The sequence below is a fragment of the Astatotilapia calliptera genome, chromosome 22 (genome assembly GCF_964374335.1).
Source record: "Astatotilapia calliptera chromosome 22, fAstCal68.1, whole genome shotgun sequence".
NCBI lineage: Eukaryota > Metazoa > Chordata > Actinopteri > Cichliformes > Cichlidae > Astatotilapia > Astatotilapia calliptera.
Window position 1 is genome coordinate 369358 of NC_137442.1, and position 24817 is coordinate 394174.

The 24817-nt window shown below is 47.1% G+C and overlaps 1 long non-coding RNA gene across 1 annotated transcript in view; it reads right to left on the reverse strand.

Annotated features, from left to right (window-relative positions):
* Window positions 1-276: 276 nt before the first annotated feature.
* The window catches only part of LOC145423552 (uncharacterized), a 41219-nt gene continuing 16678 nt past the window's right edge, over window positions 277-24817 (reverse strand). The window contains exon 2 of the long non-coding RNA XR_013904600.1: window positions 277-10301. This is a non-coding gene — a long non-coding RNA (uncharacterized LOC145423552). The remainder of the gene's footprint in view (window positions 10302-24817) is intronic.

Below are 24817 nucleotides of genomic sequence, written 5' to 3' on the forward strand. Positions count from 1 at the left end.
ACTCAACAGAACCGGTGACACCAAATATAAGTCACCTATCATTTTTGAGGTCCCTGGGCAGGTGATTCAGCTGCCGCTCGTACCTTGACCTTAACGACTCACATGACAACAGACCGGGCCAATGACTCGACAAAGAGTCCGCCATCAGCCCTTAGACCCAGAGAAGCCTGTTGGATGAGAGGGAAGTACTTACACCCTGAGAGCGAGGGCTCCTGCATCTGGATCCCAGCTGCAACATTTAAGCAAAATCAAGCCAAAGAAAGAGAAGGAAATCAGTTTAGGTCCAATAGTTTTATTTCTTTACAAAACGAGAGCGCAGACTCGTGAAGAGCTCAGACAGAAGGCAGAAAGATTAGTCTACACTTCACTTTAGTCACAACAACTTTCAGCCACGTAGAAAATATAGAGGAGCTCTGTTCACGCACTGAAACACACCATCGGCACGTCACCTGCACCGTAAAAAAAAAAAAGAGCAGATAAAAACACAGCTGAGAGACAAAAGTTTAAGCTTCACTGTGCTGCGCGGTCAAAGACGCAGAAACGTCTTTGTGTCATTTGTGTTTTCCTTACACTGAAACGGGAAATGTTTTATTTTGAAAATCATGTACCATTAAATGAAAACTACATAGCGAAGCATTCAATCACACCGCCCTGCATTAAGTAATCAGATTTCTGCTGTTTTCATTGACATCACCAGATTCAGTAACGCTGAGGTCAAAATGACCCAAAATATTCATTTTTCTCACAAAATGAACAAAAGAACGGTTAAAGAAACATGCGCTCGTTCTTTTTATTTATTAAGTTACTGTGAGCAGTGACAGTTTCTAACTTCGTGTTTGTAGTAGGTATGACTGTGCAAAGACAATAAAGAGTTATCTTCACGAAAATGCAAACAGTTTTGATCAGAAATTTGTGTCGGTTGTGTTTCAGCTCCTCCCACCGTACGGTGACACAACCCCCACCCATCTGCATCGTACTCACAACCCCTTGCACCCTAAAGACCATCAACATCAACACGACCGCCGTCACCAAAGAGCGTTTCAGGAGCCTCACCCCAGAAACTGACTGCCAACCTCAGACGGAGTCATTTAACTCAGGCAGGAAGACTTTAAGAAGGCGGGTCTTCAGAGGCCTCGTCGCCTGACTGCTATAACCCCATCAGACTACGCTCTCTGAGCGAAAATTGGATAACATCTTGGAGAAGCTCACGGCTCTCCAACGGGAGATTGAGAGGCCAGTGGCGGACATTTAGATCAACTGTGAAATTGACACGCAGTTGTTCACACTAAAGGAAACCACCATCATTTCATGCGGCTACCATATCGGCGCCAGCTGTGGTCTCAAGGCTGGAGCTGAACATAAAAAATTCTCACCCTGATAACAGACGTGTTCAGGCTGTTCCTTCCCATCCTACGTACCCCCCATCCTGGATTCAAACGCCTTCGAACGCTTATCCGCGGCTACTACCGCTCACCTCTCACCCTCTTACCCACCCTCGCTGCTTCTCATGTGTTTATGGTGTTGTGTTGTGGAGATGGTTAGGGTTGCTGACCATTATGAGTAGAGGTCTTTTTCCCCCATTGTCAGGAACCACTTCCCCTCACCATAACCACCAACAGTCACTGATACGTGATTTAGTTTTGGACCCGTATCCAGAAGCAGCCGTCACCAAAGAAACTCTCCCTCCGTACCACAGTCCTCCACACGCCTGTCAAACCGATGGTCCGGTCACCCAGTGTCACGTCACAGTGACAAAGTAAACCTTTCCCCTAAATCTCTGATGTTTTGTTGCTGTGTGGATGGAGGGAAGCACCCACAGATCCAACGAAACACCGAGCTCATGTTCACAGCTGCCAAAATGTGATGGAGCTTTGTTTGAAATCAGCGAACCTCAGGCGAGCGAACGGTGTCAGATTCATACAGCAGGTTTCTGCACGTGTGTGTGTGTGTTTTTAACTCTGGTAAATTGTTCCTTTTCCCAGTTTTCATGTCCCAACATGTAAAAACAGCAGAAATGATTTTCAGACTCGTTTGTTTCCGAGTGCAGAGAGAACAAAAGCAGCTCACGTGTCCATGAAGCGCCAAGTTTTTATCAAAACTAAGAACTTTGCATTAATAAAACACAACATTCATGTCCAGACTGAGAAACAATCACCTGTTTGTTGGACTTTAAAAGGTTCACGCTGTCACCAGGTGAAGGAACACTGCAGAGAGAAGGACACGTGATTCGTACATCTACACGCCAGCGATCGCTCAGCTGTTTCTGTGACACGTTGTCAAAGCCACGACACAGAGCATAGAAAACATCATTTTTTGTGAAAGATTTAAAAACTGCATTTAAAAGGAGAGACTTCACAGTTTCAGGGCATTTCCACAGGAGCTGCATAAAGGGAAAATCCACCAGTGCTTCCGTGTGGGTCCTTAGGCCACTCTACAGTGGGTCCGTCCCACTGTGGTGGTTCAGTGGTTTGTGTTTCTGTTTAACGCTCCTGCCTCTTTGGCACAAGTCGTGTTTTTTCCTCTCTGTGGTTGTTTCACTCAAACTCTCACAGTGACAACCATTCACCACCTCTGGACCTCGTCACGTTCTTCACGTTACGAGAAGGTGCTGCAGAAATTCACCGGCTCTAACTGGTTAAAATGAACTATATGTATGCATCACTTATATAGTTCAGCAGCCCCGTCAGCTTCCACCAGTATGAGGTTGAAGTCCTCAACAGTTTCCTCTGAAACGCAGCGAGGAGCCGCTCACAGGAGCACCACGATCCACACACCGAGTTTTGGGGATGGTTTGAACATAATGGCGGTCTGCTACCGAGAGTCCGCCAGGTGGCCGCAACAACAAACATCTCTGATTGTTGTAATTAAGCGTCCAGTGGGCGGGAAAGGCGAGCCAGGTGCTGGGCGGCTGTTCATGGGCTGTCCTCCTGGAGGAACCTAACAAAGCTAACCCAACTAAGTAACACGAGCAGGTTCTATTTGTGCATTTGCAGACGTTTTTCTGTCGCTACACGGCTCTAATGTGAGTGAGCAACGATGCTTTCACTTCTCTCACTCAGGTTAAGGAGTCGAGCGAGTTCTTGTGTCATCGCTTCATCGCTGGATTGGTGCATCCTACATATAACCTGTAAGACATTCGTATGACTGCAGCATACATGTTCTGATCGAACGCGCAGTAATAATGTGAATATTACTCGACTTAATCCAGCAGAACTAAGAATCTGAAATTCAGGTTGATCATCGTTCTGATGCTGCAAAGCTGAACCGACACGCTTTGCAAATGTACGACTAGAAATGTGTATTTTCACAATATCTGAGTGGTTTTCTGTCTCTTTGCAGCTTTTTTGTCTGTTTCTGGTCATTTCACGTCACTCCCACAGTCAGTGGACTTCTTTTTGCCCCCCTCCCAGTGCTCAGTGCACCCACCCAGGACTCTGGGTGGATTTTCCCTTTAAATACAGCATGAACAAACTAAGAGTTTGGGTGAAGCAGCAGCTCGAGGGCAAAGATGAGCTCAGACGTCGCTGCTTTCCCAAAGTCTGAAACACAGAAAGAAAGACACGACAGTAGAACAGACGTCCCGACTCCCTTAAAGGGTAAAAAACAGCAGCGACAGAGCTGCTGGAGTTTCTAATCCTATGTAAACAGAGTTGGTGTAAGGCAAGGAGGAAGAGGAGGATACAGTTAGAGAGAGACGAGGGAGAGGAGGAGGAAGAGCAGATGGTTGAAAACGATTAAAGGGCTCAGACAGTCAGACGAGTTCGTTTCGACCAAATAAAGAAAACCAACGGCTCTGCTAAAGTACGGAGGCTCAGGGGCGCCATTTGCAGTCCATCATCAGTGTTTTTAAACTGGAATTTATTTTCCTTTGTTACACAGGAAAATCCTGCTTTGAATAATTATTTCCTAGAAGTGGATCATCACAAAGTTTAACATGTTTTTATTGTGTAAAATCAACACACAATGTTTAGATCAATAATTCAAGGTTTTTGTGACTTTACGTTACAAAAATGCAAAATGCATGTTTCATTTGAAAGCTGTTGAATTTTTTATTAAAACATTAAAAAAGAAAAAACTGGCTCACTCAGTTTATGACTGAAGCTGTGATTCTATATGAAACATAAATCTTATTTATAAAGCAAAGTTTCGTCTATGATTAAGAAATATGAGACTTTCTGATATAAAAATACAGTTTTGAGGAAACGTGCTTTAATGTTATGCTGGAACATTTATTAACACAACGACACACTGTAAAGACAACGGCACAAAACAGATTAGCTGTTCATCAGCTGTAAGTTTGATCAGTTTCAGAGCGAAGCCGCGCACACTGAGATTTTACTTTGAAGGTTTTCATAAAAAGGAAGAACAAACTACATCTGGATCATTTTGTTTGTCAGGGTTACAAAAATAAAAGCTTCCTTCCTGTAACAGGATGTCACGTTTCAGTCATTTATTTTGAAGGTTTATCAGATTGTGGATAAATAGGTCGTGTCCAAATTCATGGGCTGCATCCTCCTGAGGCCGCATTTGTAGGCCGTCACAGCGACGCGCCGAAGGCTGTCCAAATTCGTAGACTCCTCCGAATGCAGCCGACAAATGCGTCCTCCTTTTCCCCGAATTTGAAGGATGGGTCGGGTGTATCCTTCGTGACCTACCATATCCCAGAATTCATAGCGTGGCCCAGCCAAACTCTAGTTTCCAATAATGGCGGCCGCTACTAAGTTTTAAAATCACTCTTATTAATCTTTCTGGGTCACAAAATAAACTTTTAACATATTTTCAGGCGAGAAAGTAGCTGTGTAAACATCAAATATCTGCTCGGTTTATCAAGATATCGCATATTTGCAAAAGTGCTTCGACGTTTTCAGAGGCGTCTGCTACCCACCAGCTCGACAGCGAGCCGGGAGCTCGAGGGTCACTGAAGCCGCCGAGAACAGCACAACTCCCGGCACATCATTTTCAGATCACCGCGGAGTTTCGCTGCTCAGGTTAAACGTGATATGTAAGTCACTTAGACAACCTAAAAATGTTATTGTTGGGCTTTTTTCAGTGTTTTATTTGTTCGTGAGTAAATCGGTTTGGCTGAGATTAAAGTTATTAGATTAGATAAAACGTTATTAATCCCCCGGGTGGGTTCCTCTGGGATTTTCACACAGCTGACTAAACGTCAAACAGAAAACTGATTAAACAGAAGTGTGAGACGGTCGAGAGTTTACTCCAGTGTCCTGTTATATTTTAGATAGCAAGAAGCAGACGGCCGAGTTTATTGAACTCCACCGAGACAGCGGCGACGCTAATCTGAAGGCAAGACCGTCACATTCCACAGCCGTTTACTTCCGGCCTTCTGAGGACCCGGCCCACGTAGACTCAGGGGGATGCAGCCCATGAATTTGGACACGACCATAGTGAACTGGATACTTTGGCCCACCGTCAGCTCATCACTCTTCCTGTATTTGGCTCTCAGGTTCGGCTGCACGAATGACGACACTTCCTGCCTGCTGTGTTTATCCACGGAGGCTTAATGAACGTCTCACTGCCTCCCTCGTCTCTGACTCTCGCTGCTCTCCCTGGACTCAGCCACAGGGTCTTTGTCGTGTCTACATTAAAACGAAAGGAGGGAATAAGGGTAATAACTGAAGCCATCAGTGTAATCCTGGGAGTTTAGCTGCTGTTTGAGCTCCACCTGCGGACGGAGAGCTGCAGGGAAAACGAGCTGGCTTCACTCCCATTTAGCAAATAAGACATAAACTGCACAGGATTACCTCGGCTGTGCAAATGGATCCACATTTGTGAGGAAACGAGCCTGAGTAGGACAGCCCCCCCTCAGACTGCATATCACTCGTGTTTGGAGCCTCTGGTACTCCACACATCACTGCATAATAATGTGGAGCCACTCAGAGAGCACACAAATCCCCACGGACAGAACAAAAACAAAGTGTGTCCACGTCTTTGTCCCCACAGTGCAGGTGTACGAGACTGCATGCGTGCACACCTGTCCACAGCTTTAAAGCACATCTGCACAGGTGTGCAGCAGCTGACAGTAGCATCATGAGAGTCTGAGACAGAGCCACTTACTCACACTTCTTTTACTCCGTTATCGCAGTTTTTCTTCTTTATAAGCTTTAGCAACATGTGCTTCACCTGCAAACTGACAGATGGAGGCAGGAGGGGGACAGACCGGAGGGGTGGAGCTTAGTTTGGCAGTGAGTCGCTGTGTGTGTTACAGGAAGTGCACGTGCACAGACTGTATATGATATATTGTCACAGGTGTGCCTCGTGACAGGCAGCCGGGACATTTTGTGAGACTGTGCGAAGAAAAGCAGAGATTAGAAAAGTGTTTGTGAACTATTTGGAGTAATATACTCAGTAATGCACTCGTTTACTGCTGAGTGTGTGTTCTTACATGTGTTGAGTGTGACATACAGTGACCTGTAAACTCTACGGAGACACAGAGAGTATGATTATTATTATTGAAAGTAGTGTGAAAGAAAAGGACTCATGGAGGTCACGGTAAAAGAAGGACTTCCTGTTAAACAAACGACAGCAGGAAAGTCTCCAGCGTCCCTGTGAGGAAAACGTTTGAAGCCTCAAACAGGAAACGGGTTTGTTTGTCGTCACGTTGGTGTTTCGCTGTTTGAGTCGCGATACAGATGAATATATGACCTGAGTCATAATTCATATTTGAATTATAACAATAATATTAATGTTACATAGTAAAAAAGCCCAAGTTTAACCTATCAGATCAGATTTTCTTCAGATAATACATGTTTATGCTAAATTTAAAAACAATCTGGGAATTTTAAGTTGATCAAATTATGAAAATCTGCTGAAATGTAGGACTGAAGTCATTCTTTCATTTTTAACTATAAAAATCGAACATTTCAGGACCAGAGTGCTGAAGCCCATATTGAATTTTTATTTATTTTAAATGGAGTCTGAAGCCCGTTTGGAGCTGTTGGACACGGACGTGTCCATGACAGTCAGCGTGACTGGAGCAGCAGAGCGAACGAACTCTTCAGTGATGCTCACTCATGTGCTGAAGAAATCAAAACTGCTGTCTGTGATGTGACGGAGGGCTTTGCTGGGACTGGAGCGAGCCCCAAAACTTTAAAAATGAACGAAAAAGAAAATCCAAAGATCTCAGATCCACGACCCCGCTGTGCTTTGATGAGAAGAGGCCTCCCTCTGCTGCACAGGGACAACAATCACCCGTTTCGCTTTCTGCCGATGGCTTCTCCTTCAGGGTATCCCCGGCAGCAGCGCCCCCCCAAAGTGTCTCAGAGACTTTTAGAGTTTCACAGAAAGAAAGAGGGAGGAATACTGGGAGGCAGATCCACGGAGGCACAGGAAACGGGTCGGGAAACCCCGTAAGTCCCAGTCTGAGGATCACAAACATCTTCAGGGACGCCGGACTGCTCACTGTGTTGGAGTTGGCAGTTGATGCCGTCTGTTTCGCGTTGCCATCCACACCTCAGCTGACCTGCATGATGAAAACCCGGAGAGGGGAGGCCTTTCATTTTCACCGGCTTCAAACTGTTTGTCTGCTCGAGGGGATTTTTCAGCTCACAGGTTTGACAGGAGACCTCCAACCACGAGGAAGCCCTTTACAGCAGAGCTTCTGCAGGCGGCCCGAGGAAAAAGCAAAAACACATCAGTGCAGAGCTGCTGCTGTGGGAAGAGGTCTCCTCCACAGCTGTTCTCTCTGCTCCCATCAAACTTCAGGAAAAGCTGCACCGAACATTTAGTGCAGCAACGGAAATTAAAGAAACGCTTATTTTCTCTCATTACAGCAGGATGAGCCTCGAAGTCGCTCAGGTACTAAAGCTGCTCCAAAGCAGCAGGTCAGGAGAGCAGCGCTGCGACGCACGACAAGGTCGTCCATAAGTGTGTCACCAGGTCTGCTTCTGATAAGAAACCATTAAATCCATTAAGTCCTCCAGTTTTGAGATTAGCAGACTGTCGTGTAGCAGAACTTTGATTCTCTGCCTGAAAACAGGCTGGAACACGTTTATGGAGAGGAAATGGAGACACGGTCGTGCTTCCAGAAACAAAAACAAAAAGCACAACAGACAAAAACTCAAAGTCTTTAAAGGGTTAACCTTCGAGGACAGTGGGCTTCCCCTAACATGACTTCCTTCTTGCCTCGATGGTTTCAGCCACTTTATGGAAAGTCTGCATCTCCAAACAGACGCAGAGTTTGATGGATTCAGGTTCATTAGCACACTAAACTGATCATATAGAAGAATTTACAGCAGTTATTTCTCATCCTGTGTTTTAGATGGGAGACTTTTCTTCATCCCACTTGGCAGTGTGGTAAAGTGTTTGGCAGAGTGTCTGAACTGAGATTTAACAGTGAACCATGATCTGCTGCGATTGGAAGGCAGACAGAACATTCATGCTTCCAGCACAAGAACCTAAACCTGCTATATTTACTGAAATATTCATGTGACCAGGTGATCTAACATGTTGGATTAAACCCATTCATCATATTTGGAACTGAATGTAATCACCACACCTTCCACACGGGAACATTTGACCCAGGTGTTCTGGCAGTAAAGTGTCTCAAATATACAAACTTTTTATGAGACTGGCTGAACCCAAACTGCCGTCACGGCCCTGGATGGGTCACGATGACCTGCTGACTGTTCAGATGTTCACAGGTTAAGCTGTGGTGTGCTCTGGCAGAGGGGAGCACGGTCATCGTTCAGTGTGATCGCTAACTGAACCTGTTAAAGTCCATAAAAATGAGTCCGTGTCAGCACTTCCAGAAACGTCGCAATGAAGCACATTTTCTGCGCTCCTCTGGGATGGCTGATGGTGTGAGAGCAGTCTTCATCATTCCGCTTCTTCTTTCCTGTGATTGGATGCAGAGATTGAGGTCAGACCCACCTGTGGATGTGATCTCAGCGCCGGCTGTGGCGGACAGTCGGCTTCGGGCCAGACTGGTGAAACAGCAGCTGAGGGTCGTTTGTTTTCTGTGTTTTGGCTGCAGACATCACTGGTTACTAAGCAACAGCCCGGCAGGAGGACGATGGAGAGATGTTGGAAACATCTCGGCTCTGCAGACTCATCAGCAGAGCCTCCTCCTCCAAATAAGGCTGCGCGTCCTCAGTGAGCTTCAGCAGCTGTCAGAGTAAGTTCTTTGAGTCTGAGTCAATAAAAGTTCAGAAAGAGAACAAAAAGTAAAAGAAAAACCAAAAAGACTGTCTTCTCCATGAGAGACGGCAGCCCTGACACGCTGCCCGGCAGGCAGCTCGCTGCTTGTAGAAATCCGTCACCTGTAACACTCGGAGCGCAGGGATTTCTAAACGTTGGTGGCTTCTGAGCAAAAATGGCACCTGCACATCTCAAACCAATCAGAACTCCAAACGTGCAAATTGATCTGCATGAGCTGTTTGTTCATATCTGAGGACTTTGCATGTCTTCAATACTTTCACACATTTCCAATTACACTGATTGATTTGAGACAAATGCAGATTTTTACCCAGATGTGCTGCCTGCCGGGCAGACTGAGGCGACAATCAGACCGGAAGCTATAGAAACACAGAGCGCACGTTTCCTTTTCCCACCTGCCACACTTCATATATAACAACAACGCCTCAGCAGTACCAGGTAAGAGGCCTAACATCAGACTAAAGTGGCTGTGGAAGCAAACCACAGCTGCTCACATCATCAAAGTTATTCAGCGATTTGGAAAGTCGTGTTTTTATTAAACTTGGAGCTCGCCTTTTCTGCTCGAACTTTTCACTAACTTTCTGTAGAATAAATAAACTTTATACACCAACAAAGTGTCACAGAGGCATATTTAACCCTGTGGCCTGTCGTCTGGTTTCTCTCCGCCTTGTGGGAAAATGTGCACCTGTGTTTGTGCTTCACCTTCTTAGCGTGATTGTCGCCTCAGTTTAACTGTCGTTTGTCAGGGTTGCTGCCTCTCAGGCTGCCTGTCAGGAAATCCGATAATCAAAGGTGTCCTTCTCCATGTAGTCGGTCCAGGTGGAGGAGGGCATGCTCCGATACGGGTCCAGGAGGATACGGAAACAACGGACGATCAGGAGGCCCAAGAAGATGAAGAGGATGAGGACGAAAATGAAGGCCGCCCTTTGCTCGAGTGTGAGGAAGGCGGCTGAAGCTGAGGACGAAGACGATGAGGAGAAGTCTGATTCCGAAGCAGAGAAGGTGCTGCTGTAGAGGTCGTCTGCCATGTTGGGGTGAGAAATGTTTGGTGGCTTCAGAAGCTGATTCTCCTTCTCGGTCCAGAGGAGATGATCATCTTTGAGTCACGAGGTCAGCGTCTGAAATGCCTGCAGAGACAAACAGCAGAAACAGGAATGTGAAGAACACTAACCTCTTATTATTCTACCCTGCAGCTTCAGAGAGAAGGTTAAGTTACAACGACAATAACCAATGACGTCGACGACACCGGGCTGTGCACTGAAACACAGCATCATCTGCATAGCTGCAGAAATGACCTGAAATCCTAAAACAGGAGCAAGAATGAACCCTGCAGCTCGCCGCGTACACAGAAAGGGTCAGTAACATTCATTGGTGCTTTCTGGGAGCATGTGCGTTGTGATGCTTTGTAACCTGCGATGGACAGAAGTGTTTCCAAGAGTCTCTTTGTCCTCATAAAGCCGAGCTGTGAACGTCTCTGTAAGTTCAGTGTTGTCCTCCTGCTGTTGTTCTCCTGCCAGCAGCCTGTGGGCGGGTCTGTGGGCGTTGTTCCTTTGAAACACTGCTTCTGGAAACAAGCTCCTCATTTGCTTCCCACATGCAGATTAAAGCTGAGCTCAACAGGCTTCAAATGTTGCTGCGTTTTCCTCCTCTCTGCATCCAAAACCTGAAAGTCAAACAGTGCTGGACTGAACCTCTGCTACTCGCATCTCCTCTACAGGCCACAAACCAGGTGAACATCAGTCCTCGTCCAAACAGCATGGATATGAAGAATGCGCATTGAGTGCTAATTGGAGAGAAGGAGGTTATCAGAGTGTGTTACTATAAAATGTGATTCACTGTGAAAGCAGTATAACATATAAACTACAATATACAGCATCATTTTTAACTTAAGGAGTAAGTTGCAGCCACGCTAAAATTTAATTCCTTGAACTGAATGGAACCTCATATATTAATAAATGTATTTGTTTATTCAAACAATGTGAAACATTATTAATACTATTAATTAATAGTATACTTGTAAGGTTAGTATTGTGATAGAGTCGAGTATATTTTAATTATACTCTTGTAGACATTATGACATTATGCTAGTACAATTATGGTGAACAAAAAGTACATCTAAAAGTTCATTTCAAGAATACTGTTATGTACTAAAACGGGGGCCAATATAGTCCCAAGAAGCATTATTAGTATACGTACTAGGTAAGGTATACTTGGGAAATATAATTGAAGTATACTTATTTTTTGTATGGCCAGCAACAAAAACTAATGGCTACATTTAGAGTAATGTTTAAAAATGACTTCATGTAGCAGGATGTTGCTTTTTTCTCTTCTTATTCTTTCTTATACTGGACCTTCATTTGTTTTGTATAAGGTGGTACTTTTTAAGACACCTCTGCCTAACTACAGTGAACTGATTTAATAATATGCTCTGGTCGTCATTTTACACAAGGTGTCACATCCATGAAACCTACACCACTAACCAGCATCAGTCCTACAACTTCACTCTCAAAATTAATAAATTCTGGGACAAGCAGAAACTGTATTTTTAGCGGTGCATTTTGTTGCAGGCCAGACTGCTATTAAATGCTCTCCTAAAGAAATAATTCCTTTGTAGCACCACTGCGTCTTGGTTCAGGAGAGATGTCCTGATATACGTGATAATGTAACACATTATCACAGTTTAGCGCGTTGGGTTGTGTTTTTAAAGCGATTGTTATGTTTTAAAGCTTTGTAATGCGACAGGTGCGATAGCCGACGCCACACCTTCACCTGACGTACAACGTGACGTATGACGCACACGTCGGGTATTCACTTTCAAAACAACAATGGGGATAGAAAATATTGCTCGAGGTGGTTAATGCTCCTTTCGCTGGTTGCCAACCACCATTAAATAACAACAAGAAGAAAATATTGATCTGCTTCTCTTAGTTTTGCACGTTTAAGCTGCAATTCAGACTCAAAAAAAGCTGCAAAGCAGGAGAACGACATGGCCATCAACTATTCTGTGCCACAGATACAGTTCGCTGCAGCACAGAGTGATGATGAGACCGTTAACATGTGCAACTTAGAAGTAGTCAGAGGTAACTGGATGTTCAATCGGGTTAAATGCAAGGTTGATTGGATTATATCTGAAGATCGTATGCTATTCGTGGTAACTCTGCTAGACTCCAAATTGCTGCTCGTCCATGCGGGAGTATCTCAAAATTAAATGAAACCACTTAACACTTTTTCCCTAAAACGGACTGACATGGGACACATTAAAGTTGGATCGGAACCTGCTAATCAGTCTGAAGGTAAGTGTTTTTTTCACTTATTCGAGAGAAGTCCGAAATGCGTTCTTAGTACTGTTTGTTTTGACTTTTAAGCTACCAGGATATTTTCATTTAAAGACAAAATGTCAATATCTCTGAATGTGGAGACTCAAAAGACTAGTTAGGTAATTTGCCGATGGATTTATGAGACTTGATAGAAACTTGGACGTTTGCAACAGGTGAATCGGTGAACTACCGAGGTTGCGCCCAAATGCTTAAAGCTGTTAGCTGGTCAGTGTTTTCAGGTGTGCTTGTACTACCTGTACGGTGCGGAGTGCTGACTAAGTCATGTTAAACCCATTAAAGCGTCGAGCTCAAATATCTTTTCATTTTTGTGCACTGTTCTCTTGTTGGCACACATTTTCTGTTTATTGAAGCCTTTTGTGAATAATTTTGATCATGTAAAAACTGGGAATTGGTCCCTATTGACAATACTCTTATTTTTTGCATTGAATATGTCATTCAGGAAAGGTAATTGGTCACTGAAGTTTTTGCAACTGTGTATTTCTAAATTTTGTGGCTTCAGTGCACACAAATTTATATTGTTCAGTTTGCATGTTAAAAGCCTGCCAAGCACCCCAAGGCTGATTATGCTTGGTAAGAAGTCATTTATGACATAGAGCTGATTAGACCATATTAAAATTTCTGTTTGGCACAGGAGCTTTTTGTGGACACAGGTATCCAGTCTCTGTTTTGTTAGCTCAAATTTCTGTAATTTCCTTTATAAACCAAGGTTGTTGGACATGTGTCTCAGTGAATCCAGCAAAGTAACAATATCAAATTTCACATTACATATTACTGATCAACAGTAGTCTAGCTACACCAACAGCAGGAATACTGAAGTCAATACTGTAAAGTTTAACAGCAGCACAAACTATAAACTCCAAAATAACCATACAGTTGATTCACCTCCGGTACTTTAACTGGGCTGACTCTTTGTTAGGTGTGTTTAATGTGCAGAATAATTCCCAATTATATACAATTATAATATGTTAAAATGGACCTATGTACACAAGGCCATTAATAATTAACTGTACGTAGGTATTTGCTTTATGACTATCTAGACAGTGTGAAGAAGTATTGAAATTATTTTATGTTGCATAATGACAACATGTTGCCCCTATACATTTAAGGACAAAGTTCAATGACTGCCACCTGCTGGATGGTGAGTGCAGAGGGGCGTGTAATTGTTGAGCTGGACAAAGAGAACACCTGTGCTGATGCAATGTCAGTCTTCTTTGGTTCATTCTATGTATTGAACCTGGAATACCAGGAGTCAGCGGGTGCAAGGTTTTTTGTAAGGATAAACCCTGAAGAGGGAACAAAATGTACCTCCAAGGTTGGGACAAGCAGGAAGACTGGGACCACTGTGAAGCGAAAGGTTGTTCACATTAACCCTCATGTCACAACTTTCCTCCAGTGGCTTACTGAATTTGAGTGGAGAACTTCAAATTAGGGAAATTAGTAAATTTCTTGTATAATTTAAGTGACCAGTTTTTTTGGAACCCTCCAGTCTCTTACAGTATGTTACTGTTAACTGAAATTACGGTAAATTACGACCTGTTAAAAGAGTAAATGACCGCCTGTTGGGACACGGTGTCCTCTAGCAGAGATGAATATTTTTGGCACTGATGATGCGTACCAACGGTAAGTTACTGGTTAATATATTGCAGTTTATTACCTTGCAGCGGGCTTACAGTGACATACCGTGAATAAACGGTAGTATACCAATTTCTTAATCACAGTATGATGTTACTTTGTTGACGTAATTTACGACATAACGACATAACGGTATCTCACTGACATAACTGTCGCCAGTGAGATACCGTAAAAAAGGCTACGGTGCGTTACCATAATTTGTCCAAGAGTATTATACCACACCAGCAAAAAACGGTATCATCCTGCAGAAAGGTAAGCTAGCGTAACACGGCGTCACGGTATGACGCTGGCAGCAGTGACGCCAGTATGTTACCGTAAAGTGGCGATGAAAAGTCTAACAGTGCACCTCAGACAGCTCTGGTTCACAGCTTCCAGCGCTACCCCTCGGTGAGCAGGATGATTGGGTGTGTCAGCTCCAGGTCACTAACCCTACACTGCATCATATCTTCCAACAGGTGCAGCTGGTAGCTTGTTGGCTCTTTGAACTTCAGGCATCCTGCTATCAAACTGAGGCCTGGCCTGCAAATCCACACAGTCACAGCAATCTGACAGCAGAAGGATGAGGATTATGAATGAGTTTAACCACGCTTTGGATGTCATGTCAGAAGACTAGAAGACGGCGCTGGTATAGCCTCATGTTATACTGCACCACTGAGAAAGCTGCAAAGTAAATATGCATGCATGCATGTCAGCGCCTGCACCTCAGCTGTTTAAACACACCTGTGGCATGGTTTAAAAACTCGCGGGTTGGCACATTCACAACATTTTCACAAAACTTGACCTCTGACCTTGATTTGAACGCATCCAAGCTCTATGTCGCCTTGTTCTCAAAGGTGGGTGTCCACGGCCACCTGACACCCACCTGCCGCCTGGCAGGTTGATGACAATCAAGTTCAACACTGAAAGCACAGGCTTCCACGTGTAGGGATAAAAACGATCCTCGTCCTGAAGTCAGGATTTCTCAGCAGCGTGGAAAATGCCCGGCGGCTTTCCGCTCAGCTGGAACATGACGCGGGTCAGGATCAAGACGAGGGTCAGAGCACCCGGACGGGTGTCTTCATGGCTCATTGTAGTTCCACTAAAGCTGTTTTCCTCCTTTACAGACTTTGTAGGGTGGACAGGATCACACACTTTGTTAAATGACTTGTTAATGAGGTTGTATTACTGGTTTAGCTTTGGGGCTCGTCCTTGGATGGTTCACCTGCAGGCTGTGTTATAAGCACTCTGAACAGCATGCATCCGCCGATGAGTGTACTCACTGATGTAAAACCTTTCAAAACATCGCTTTGCATCGCGTCGTGATGGCGCGTGTGATCAGTTTCAACGAGGCAAGGGCAGGACGCCCGTGGAGGGTTTGCTGATGGTGCACAGCTAAACTTTCTCCTCCTTCCCTCTTTAATATTTCACCGCTGCCCGTCTCCTCCTTCATTCTCATTCAGTTCAGCTTCACTTTCTGAACTTCTGCAGGAAAAGAAAGCGAGGTGTGGACGTTTTGAGAACATGGAATCAGTCCTTTAAAGCTGATTTCCATCATGTGGATGCTATTTACAGTTTTATTAGAGGCCACGTTGAGCTGATTCATCACTGTGGAGGTGAAAGCACACACAGCAGCATGCTCTGCTTTATAATGCAGGAGTCTCAGAGTCCCTGCAGGCTGCAGCTGTGGCTCTGAAAATGCGTGAAAACCTAAAATAAGTAATTAGATTTGATGGAGCAAATCATGCTGACCTCAGAGGTGCCACTCTCACTCAGAGCACCATCAGCGTGAAGCCTTTGAACAGCCGTCACCGTAAAGATCAAAGGAATGTCGGAAAGTTCTGGACAAGTTTGAACTGGGTGGAGGTCAGAGCTCACTGTGCTGGTTCATAACGTAACGGCGAGCAGCCCGCGTGTTTCCTACACATGAAGTTCATGTGTCACAGTGCCACTCCACAGCTGAGTCGGGGGATCGGATGGTCGGGGTTTGAATCCACTGAACGGCTACCCCGAGGCAGGTACTGTCCCAACACACTGCTCCCTGGGATTGGTGGCTGCCCACTGCTTCACAGAGTGAATGGGTTAAACGCAGAGGACTGATTTCCCTGCAGGGATCAATAAGTATACATCAGATACGGTCCCGTTAACCACAGACTAACCAGAGACGCTTATTCTCTGCTGAGAGCTCAGAACAAAGCTTGGGAGATGCTGCAGCTCATAGTCCAAGCGAGGAAGAAGCTGTCACGGGGTCAGGGCTCTGGCAGGGCTTTCAACGCCTCACTGACTACAAGCCCCTCCCCTGCCGCTCTCTACCAGATAAACTGAAGAACTTCTATGCGTGGTTTGAGATTAACAACACCACCCGGGCACACACGCTTCCACTGCCACCGGGACACCTGAGAGGAGAAAGGCCAGCATCAACCCAGACACGGCGGCAGGACCAGATAAGATTCCTGAGCTTTAAAGACACTTCAGCACATCAGGCAGCCGTGCCACGACTCAAGAGCACCATCAAAACTCCAGTGTCAAAGAAAGCAAACCCAGTTCGGCCCGTGGCCCTCACACCAGTTGTGAGCTAATGCTTTGAGCGGCTGCTTTTGAAGCACATCAGGCAGTCGTGCTGATGCAGCTTGACAGAGATGGTGACCGATTTCAGGAGGCCAGGCGAACATCATGACACTGACCTCACCATAGATGGTGCTGCTGTGGAGAGGGTCAGCAGTGTTCCTGGGTGGGCACCTAGCTGACGGCCCATCCTTCTCCACCAGCACACCAGCATCAAAAAGGCACAAAGCATCTCCAGCCCCTCAGGAGACTCAGGACCCCCGACACCTCGCCCCACAGAAAACATCCTGACGCTAAGCTTCACAGCTGGTTTGGCAGCTGGAACAACAGGCTTGTTAGGACTGCCAGTAGGATAGCTGGAGTCCCTCTCCCATCCCTGGAAGCAGTCTCCATCATCAGAGACCCCCCCACCACCACCACCATGGCCTGTTCTCCCTCCTGCCATCTGGTGACAAGTAGAGCAGCTGCAGGAGCATCAGGATGCTGGAGGGGTTCTTCACACAAGCTGTGAGGCTGATACAGGACTGTGATACCCCCCCCCCCCCAATCCATGCAGCCACACTGTAAGACCCACAAACAGACTGTGACCCCCCCCATATACACACAGAGAAACAACACACTCCTCACACACTCAGCCTCTGTGTGAGGACTGCTGTAGCTGAATGAGTGTGACTGCTTACACCTGAGTTTGCTCTTTTTATCCTTATTTTAGGTATTTGTTATACTGATTATTGATTATTATAGACACTGGTGAGAAACAGTGTTTCGTTTCAGTCTGTGTTTTTCTGTACACGCAGTAAATGTGGCTCATACAGTCTGAACATGAACCCGGAGCCAACATCCGATCGAATTGGACGTATTATTGATCAGAAAACGTCGTCAGAAACAGCAAACGTTTGAATCACAGAGTTTAATTTTTGTTGAGCAGCCCGAACACTTTGATTTTAAAGAGTGTGTGACACACACACGCACACACACGCACACACACACGGCGGTCCAGCTGTGAACGCTGAGGTCGGGTTACTTCCTGCAGATCAAACCTCTCTGCTGTGTCGTCTGTTGCGTAACATGTTTGCAGCCGCTCGAGTGAAGCAATGTGTTGGCGTGGAGAGAGTGGAGGAGTGGGAGTGGGCGAGAGAGGAGGATGCTGATCTGAGTGGGAGAAAGAGAGAGGAGCCTTCTAAGGATGAGCTGTTTGTGGACGCTCTGAAACCAGACGGTGATTCAGAGGAGAGCAGGAAATGACAGCACAGTAATTCAACAGGTAGCTAAACTGTTTATGACCCTGTTTCCTTTATTTTTACATATATTTAGTTGTTTTTCACTGGTGCAAACACCCTGGATGGCTGAAACGAAGCCAGTGTCATGTCCTATCAGCTGCAGCTCCTCCTTTGCTGATCAACTGATGAACTTGATTGATGGAAAGCTTTTTCTTGTTATTAGTCTGAAGGGAATCTGAAAACCCAACAGTGTCTGCAGTGATGTGTTCACAGCAGTGGCGTGTCCAGCGGGGTGGCCTGGGGGGGGGGGGGGGCACAGGCCACCCCCCCAACCAGACTGGCCACCCCAGGTGCCACCCCGAAGCTAAAACAATAACATTCAATGAAATATCAAATGTATGATTATGTTTTCACAGTGAAGCTCAGATATCCGAGTGTAAGTGAATGCAGCATCGGCTTCTGCACTATGAGCATCATGTTAGCAAAGGAAGGAGAACCAAGCACGAAAGAGGCACCGCAGAAAACTATTTGTCGGCGAAAGATTAACACCAGGGGTCCCAGTCCACGAGGGCCGGTGTCCCGGCAGGTTTTAGATGTGTCCTTGATCCATCACAGCTGATTTAAATGGATAAATTACTTTCTCGACTTGAAGTTCTCCAGAGGCCTGGGAATGAACTAATCATGAGATTCAGGTGTGTTAACCCAGGGTGAGATCTAAAACCTGCAGGGACACTGGCCCTCATGGACTGGGATCGGGGACCCTTGATTAACAGGTTAACATAGCCGGTGATTTGCCCAGTGGGCTGATGACTTATTTATTTTTGTAATGGCACGAACAATGAGAGGTGGTGGATTGGCCAGATGCTGGCTGATGTGTAAAAATAACTCAGCTGTTTGGTGGTGGCTGTGGTGGAGCTGCCACAGAGGCCAGCAGGTGGATGAGGGAAGGGGAGGCAGGAGGAGCAGAGCCCCGAGGCGGCCGCCCGGTCCGAGAGTGTCAGGTGAACCGAACTTCAGGTAAGAAGTTATGACCTGCAGTCTCTCTGGGTCAGATATGAACCAAGTTTAGGTGGAGTTTATTTTCGTTATGCTGACTTTTCCGTACTGCTACTAGCTAGCATGACGGAGTTTCTATACAGCTGGGTGGTGCTATGATGTTACTGATGTGTCACGGCTGCCGAGGCGAGCCGTGTGGAGTTAGAAGAAGGACCCAAGATGCAGGCAGTGGATGAGATGCCGGTGAGTTTATTTACACAGTGGTGAGAAGGCAAAACAGGCAAGAGGGAAGACAAAACTAAAGACCTGAACTGGGAAAGCTAAATGACAAACCTGAGATGAAACAAAAAAGGGAAGAGAGGCAGAGAGACGAGCAGGACACCGAGGAACACAGACTGACGCGGAGTTACACAGACGAACCGGCAACAGGCAGGAGAACACACAGGGCTTAAATACACACACCAGTAATCAGGGGATGAGAGACAGGAGGGCAACACAGCTGGGAGGAATCTGGGCTGACGGGACAGGGGAAACGTAAACTGATCACACTCACATACGACACGGACCTTCACAATAAAACAGGAAACTCAGATACATGGAACCAGACAAGACATTGAACTAAACAGACAGATTCAGACGCAGACTCAGAGGCAGATCGAAAATAACACAGAACTTAAACAATCATCATCTAGAAAATGATAACAAACTAAAAGCGCTGGGTCACCGACCCAGGACCATGACAGTACCCCCCCCCCCTCAAGGGCTGGCACCAGACAGCCCAGCAGAAACGAAAAAATGGACCAAAACAAAACAGAAAACAACCCGACCAGGGCGGGCGGAGGGGGCCCAGGACGGAGGGACAGAGTCCAAAAAGGCCCAGATGGTCAAGTTCAGGAGGCCGACCATGTGAATGGCAACGGGGCAGGTCCGGATGCCGGCCACGCAGTAGGCAGTGGCGTGGAAACAGTTCTGGGGCCGACCGTGCGGACGGCAACGGCGGCGTGGAAACAGTTCTGGGGGCCGACCGTGCGGACGGCAACGGCGGCGTGGAAACAGTTCTGGGGGCCGACCGTGCGGACGGCAACGGCGGCGTGGAAACAAGTCCGGAGGCCGGCCACGCGGAAGGCAGTGGCGGCGTTCAGGAGGGCGTTCAGGAGGGCGTCCACGGTGGCGGAGATGCCCAACAAGCGGCCTGGCAGATGACCGAAGATGTGGAGGTGGTAGTAGGGGACCTGAAGGCTGCGTGGCCCCTGCAGCCCCAGGCGAGGCGCAAGCTGAGGCCGGACCAGACGAGGCGGATGAGGATGACGAGGAAGCTGAGGCCGGACCAGACGAGGCTGATGAGGATGACGAGGAAGCTGAGGCCGGACCAGACGAGGCTGATGAGGATGACGAGGAAGCTGAGGCCGGACCAGGCGAGGCTGATGAGGATGACGAGGAAGCTGAGGCCGGACCAGGCGAGGCTGATGAGGATGCGGAGGCCGGACCAGGCGAGGCTGATGAGGATGCGGAGGCCGGACCAGGCGAGGCAGCAGCTGATGAGGATGCTGAAGCTGGACCAGGCAAAGCAGCTGATGAGGATGCTGAAGCTGGACCAGGCAAAGTAGATGATACGGATACTGATGCTGAAGAGGAGGCCACTGCAGGTGATGCGGGAGCTGGACCAGACGAGGATGAAGACACGGAGGCTGGACCAGGCAAGGATGAAGACACGGAGGCTGGACCAGGCGAGGATGAAGACACGGAGGCTGGACCAGGCGAGGATGAAGACACGGAGGCTGGACCAGGTGAAGCGGATGAAGCCGAAGCATGCGCTGGACCAGGCGACGCTGAGGAGGCTGAATCCGGACCAGGCGACGGCGTGGAGGATGCAGACGGAGGCGCTGAAGCAGGTGGCGGCATGGATGAAACTGCTGCTGCAAGCGTGGATGAGGCTGCTGGTGGAGCAGCTGGTGGCTGGATGGGCTCCTCGGGCCCCCCAGCTGACGAGGAAGGAGGCTGGATGGGCTCCTCGGGCCCCCCAGCTGACGAGGAAGGAGGCTGGACGGGCTCCTCGGGCCCTCCAGTGAGAACAGTTTCAGGACCAGTGGGCACAGGGGCCCCTGGAACACACAGGACAGAACCAGCAGGCACGCGGGCCTCTGGCAGGCACAGAACAGGACCAGCAGGCACACGGGCCTCTGGCAGGCACAGAACAGGACCAGCAGGCGCACGGGCCTCTGGCAGGCACAGAACAGGACCAGCAGGCGCACGGGCCTCTGGCAGGCACAGAACAGGACCAGCAGGCGCACGGGCCTCTGGCAGGGACAGGACAGGACCAGCAGGCACACGGGCCTCTGGCAAACACATAGCAGGCTGCAGCTGCATAGAGCATCGACGCTGCTCAGGCAGCGACAGCCGGGTGCGGCCCTCAGCTGGCTTCTTAACCTCCAGGGGTCCGGAGTCTGCTGGGGGCTGAAACCCAGCCTCTGGGGAGGCCCTGGAGTGCACCTCAGTTTCAGAACTGGCCAGCCTTTGAGGAGTGTTGACATTATTACTAGGTGTGTCCCTCTGCTTGGAATGGACGGGCGAGGAATGGTGTTTTTCGGGTTGAATTGACTTGTATTGTTTTACAGGTGGAGCAATTGATACAGGATGCCGGGCTAGCGGCTGCTGAACAGGAGGCTGGACTAAGGGTGACTGACATAATGGTTGTGATGACAACGGTGGTGGAGGTGGCGACTGAGCTTCGGGCCGGGCGGCTAACTGAGCTTCTGGCCGGGCGGCTAACTGAGCTTCTGGTAGATAGTCTTTCTTATTTCCAGATTTTGGTTTGAAAGTCCGGGTTGGCATAACAGAGGACTCGGAAGAGGCAGAATGAAAGCAGTCCTCTAGATCCTCAGAGCGAGTGTTAACGGACCTTGGAGTATCAGACAAAGAATTAACAGTTTCCGAATTACTCTTTTCAAATTTGAATAACCCTGAGTTGACTGGTATTGAATTACTAGATTCAGGAAAAACTGACAGAGTGTTCATGAATGCACGCTCAGATGGAGCAGAAAAAACACTGCGCTCCTGACTCACGGAATCCGCCGGTAACTGACGGCCGTGCGGACGTCGCTTCCGCCTGGGAGAAGGGGCGAGAGCGGCCGGGGAAGCGGACGGTGATGCGAGGCAGCTCTGAAGTGGCTGCTCCTGCTGTGAGGTGGATGGGCTGGGTGGAATGAGGATGATTCCCAGTGCTTTGTAAAAAGCCTGGGCTGGTGTGAGCTGGCCACTGGGGGGCTGCATGTACATGAAACCGTCACTCTCACTGACCCCGAGAGCTGGTTTGGCAAGCGAAGGATGACGGCGGCGTGACCGCCGTTTTGCCCGGAAGGAGGGGGAAGCCGACTGATCGGGCGGCATTGCGTCCAGCAGAGAGTCCTCTGGTGGACTGGGGAGAGAATCTTCCGGTAAGCCAGGCAGGTCAGCTGTCACAGTTGGAGGGTGAAGATGAAGCGTGTTGAGGATGAAGTCCTGTAGGAGTGGGTGAAGTGAATCCAGCAACCAGGGGTGATTGGAAACTAGCCGCTGTATTCGGGCCTCCAGAGCATGACGAAATTCCTCCCCCTCATGCTCTAGCCACAGATTAGTCCATCTGGAAACTGAATCGGTTAATTCCTCCCGAAGCTCCTTGGAAGGTGCGAATGCCGCTGGGTCCATATTTGGCCGGTTCGTACTGTCACGGCTGCCGAGGCGAGCCGTGTGGAGTTAGAAGAAGGACCCAAGATGCAGGCAGTGGATGAGATGCCGGTGAGTTTATTTACACAGTGGTGAGAAGGCAAAACAGGCAAGAGGGAAGACAAAACTAAAGACCTGAACTGGGAAAGCTAAATGACAAACCTGAGATGAAACAAAAAAGGGAAGAGAGGCAGAGAGCCGAGCAGGACACCGAGGAACACAGACTGACGCGGAGTTACACAGACGAACCGGCAACAGGCAGGAGAACACACAGGGCTTAAATACACACACCAGTAATCAGGGGATGAGAGACAGGAGGGCAACACAGCTGGGAGGAATCTGGGCTGACGGGACAGGGGAAACGTAATTGAGCACACTCACATACGACACGGACCTTCACAATAAAACAGGAAACTCAGATACATGGAACCAGACAAGACATTGAACTAAACAGACAGATTCAGACGCAGACTCAGAGGCAGATCGAAAATAACACAGAACTTAAACAATCATCATCTAGAAAATGATAACAAACTAAAAGCGCTGGGTCACCGACCCAGGACCATGACATGATGTTGAACTTTATTTTGTTTATAAGGTTATAAGGTTCGTTAGTAGAGTTGCCAACCGTCCCGTAAAAAACGGAATCGTCTCACATTCAGAGAAAATATTACGCGTTTCGTGTTGAGGTGAAAAGGAACAGTTTGTCCCGGACTTCAGCTACAATGAAAAAGACACAAAGCTGGATTTATTCTGTGTCTTTGCTGCACAGCTGCCTCTTCTTCTCTCATTCTCTCTCTCTCCTGTTTCTACTTCAATCATGAAACTGATCAATGATCAGCTGATCGTCTCTCTTGTTTGTTTATCGCCCACTTTGCGCCAGAAACAGGAAACCAGCGGATGTCGCGCTAAACAACAGCAGCACGTTTAAGCTTGATCAGCTGTAGTTAGAATTTATTTAATATTAATTTCTAGTATCAGCTGATGTTTGCTGGAGCCACAGCTGTAAAGCTGCTGGTCATGATGTCGGTTTGGATATGTGGTGAGAGGGAAACATGAAGATGAAACCAGGAGATGTCCTTACTGAACCATCAGAGCTGAACAGGTGATGGAGAAACAGGTTTACCTTTTAGGTGACAGGAATGAGTTGAAGTTATGAACTGTTTCTGAGAGACAAATAACACCAGGATCCTTTTCTAAGCAGCTGACAGCTGGTAACTGTGCAGGGGCGGGTCTAGCAAAGTGTTGCCAGGGGGGCATGTAGGGCATTAACAGGGAGAGGGGGGCACAAAGAAATACTTTTCTTTCTTATTCTCATTTAAAATGTCTAGCTTTTATTAAATAATTATCTGAAAGTTTTTATCTGACGTAAAATGTATAGAAATCATACATATACCAAAAAGACTGTACATCACTGTCACAACAGCATTTGTTTTCATTCAAAGTCTTTATGGCTTTAATACCTGGTGGGCCGGTCTGTAGTCAAAATGCCCGATTTTCTGTCCCAGTCCAGCCCTGCAGGTTAATACTGGCAGTGTCACCATGCCAGCTGACTGTATTTCATCATCAGCCAGTGTTGTTCTTTATCAATATTACCAAAGTTTACCATAAGGCAGCAGAGAAAGTATTTACTTGCTTTCAGGTTTTATTCAAATGTTAGTCTTTTCAGTTGTTTCCCCACTTTTTCCTGTTTCACAATCAAACACCAGTTTGTGAGAAGATGATCTTCTTTTTTTAACAGGCAGATAAAGTTTTGCATTGGCTAATTTGCCAATTGTATGTTAAAATTTTTTCATATTTTAATATTCAAAAATGTTTTTGCCCAAAACATATGTGCACTACATGTCAGTAAAAATACTATGCAAATATTGATGTCCTTGAATGCTGAATAAACACTGACTGATTGTATCTCTTGTACTTTATCAACGCAGTATCTAAAAACTTTGCACCGTAGTGGTTAAAATCTCATTCTAATAAGAGTTAAAAGCGCATTCGGTTATTAGGTTTACGGGGTTATTGAATTATGGTTAACGGTTGGTAGAATTGTTTTTAACATTATCTGCCAATTACATCTGCCACCCTTCTCCAAATCTGTGCCCCTACCTGGCCCCCCCAACAAAAATTTTCTAGACACGCCACTGGTTCACAGGTGAGTCTGGTCCCATCGTTGTTATGCTCTCTGGGTCAGTCAAAGAGAGAAAAGAGCATCACATG